Here is a 2,472-nt window from a genome sequence, read left to right as displayed (position 1 = left end):
GTCAAAAGCAAAAAAATGAGAGAAATATAAAACAAATAACTATTGTTTCTTTGACAAGATTATTAAATTCATAAATTTTCAGCACTGATGCAAAAATGGAGAAAACACAATTTACCAATGTCAGGGATAGATGAGGGGACACTGCCACAGTTCTACAATATCCAAACAGGCACAAAGAAGTGCACTTTAAAAGAAGAGACACAAGACTCTCAATGGAAGTTGTTATATTAATGTATTGTCGGCACACGTAGTATAGGGGCAATTTAGGGCTATGTCTGTATTACACAACATGAGATCGATTTTATTGTAGTAATAAATGAACTCTAAATCTCATTGGCTTAAAAGCAGTTGGTTTATTTCTCACTTGTGCTACTTATTTAAGGCAGAGTATCTGACATCTATATACCATGTCGTTCTCACTTTGGAACACAGGATAAGGGAGAAGATACTGTCTTATATATTAACAGTCATCTGAACAGAGGGATGTGAGGACATACACGGTCTTGAACTGAGAATTAAATATATTAGATCAGAATTGACAAACATCTCACCCACTCCTGATCATTGGCCAAAACTGGTCACATGGCCCTACCCAAATAAAAGAGGTGAATGAGTACAATCATACTATGCGCCTCACAGGGTGGAGACTGAGAATATTTGAAAAATAGCACAGATTACTACAATAACATATGCCTGTCTTAAAGGTTCAATAAGAATAAGTACAGAAGTACTTACTTCCAAGTGCTTTGTCTCTCAATGAAGGACACCAAAAGAAGATCTTTACCTCAAAAGATATATCCATAGGGTCTACCTTGATTTTGAAATTACTATAACTAGAATTTTCTTCAAATTTAAGTGTGTTGCTGGTACCTGGAAATGATTTTGTTGGTTTCTTTCTTTTGTTTACTATACTTTCAGGGATCATTTCTATAGTATGGAAACAATTTTAAGATTTTAAGAAATGTGATTTGGAGAACACTGGTAATAGTAGGACTATGTATTGAATTTCACTTACTTATGAATATTATAAATATTCATAAGCAATTTTGAATTTTGCACTGCTATAGAATGCAAGTAACCAAATATTAAAAACTTTTCATCTCCATGGATTTGCATACTTTGGACATTTCCTATAAACGAATCATATAATGTGATATTTTATGTCTGGCTTCTTTCACTTAGCATAATCTGTTGAGGTTCACCTATGTTGTAGCATGCATCGGTACTTCATTCCTTTTTTTCTGACTGAATGACATTCCATTGTAGGAATATACCACATGCCATTCATCCATTAAATATTTGATAGGCATCTGAGTTGTTTCTACATTTTGACTATTATGAATAATGCTGCCATGAACATTTGTACAAGTTTTTGTGTGAACATGTTTTCTTTTGTCTTGCGTATATACCTAGGAATGGAATTGAGGAGTCATATGATAACTTTAACATTTTGAAGAACTCCCAGTTGGTTTTGAAAAGTCACTGCACCATTTTCCAATCCCAAAAGCAATGTATGAGGCTTCCAATATCTCCACATGTTCTACAACACTTGCTATTGTTTTTGCAATCCCAACACATGGAGGAGTGTTACAATTTTTCCAGTTCATCACTAACACTTCTTATCTTCTGCCTTTTTTATTATAACCATCCTAGTAGATGTGGAGTTGTATCTCATTGTAGTTTAAATGTGCATTTTCTTGACGACTAGTGAAGTTTTGCATCTTTTTAAAATTTTTTTATTGGTCGTAGGTTTTTAAAAAATATCTGCTCAGACTCTTTACCCGTGTTTTACTGTGATTTTTTTTATTACTAAGTTGTAATAGATATTTATGTAATTTTTCACTTTCTTGATGATGTCTTTTGAAGTGCAAACATTTTTCTTTTGATGAAGTCCTCTTCATGTATTTTTGTTTATTTTGCAATATTATTTGATATAAATCTCAGGTGTACAGCATAGTAGTTAGACATTTATATAATTTATGCAGTGACCCCACCCCCCTACCCATCAGTCTAGAACCTGCCTGGCACTATACATATTTGTGGCAAAAATATGGAATGCTTCACGAATTTGCACGCCATCCTTGAGCAGGGGCCGTACTAATCTTCTCTGTACCATCCCAATTTTAGTATATGTGCTGCCAAAGTGAGCACCATGTATATTTTTCTTTTGTTGCTTGTACTTTTGGTGTCATAGCTAAGAAATTATTGACCAATCAAAAGTCATGAATATTTAATTCTATGTTTTTTTCTAAGATTTTTAGTGTTTTAGATTTTATATCTATGCGATGCTCCATTTTGAGTTAATTTTTATAAGGTGTTAGTCAGTAGTCTAACTTTTGCATATGTATATTTATTTATCTCAGCACCACTTATTGAAAAGACAACTTTATCTCTACTGTGAATTTTCTTGGTACCCTTGCCAAAAATCAATTTACATAAATGTAAGAGTTTATTTGCGTGTCCCAATTATAT

General features: G+C 33.0%; 1 non-coding gene across 1 annotated transcript; it reads right to left on the bottom strand.

Moving 5' to 3' along the window:
• Nucleotides 1-2,044: 2,044 nt before the first annotated feature.
• On the bottom strand, nucleotides 2,045-2,151 carry LOC117030255 (U6 spliceosomal RNA). Its single transcript, XR_004424345.1, has one exon. It is a non-coding gene; the product is annotated as a U6 spliceosomal RNA (small nuclear RNA).
• Between the last annotated feature and the right edge of the window lie 321 nt (nucleotides 2,152-2,472).

The sequence above is a fragment of the Rhinolophus ferrumequinum genome, chromosome X, assembly GCF_004115265.2.
Source record: "Rhinolophus ferrumequinum isolate MPI-CBG mRhiFer1 chromosome X, mRhiFer1_v1.p, whole genome shotgun sequence".
Classification (NCBI taxonomy): Eukaryota; Metazoa; Chordata; class Mammalia; order Chiroptera; family Rhinolophidae; genus Rhinolophus; species Rhinolophus ferrumequinum.
The sequence above is the reverse complement of the archived record's forward strand: the minus strand, read 5'-3'. Positions and strand labels throughout refer to the sequence as shown.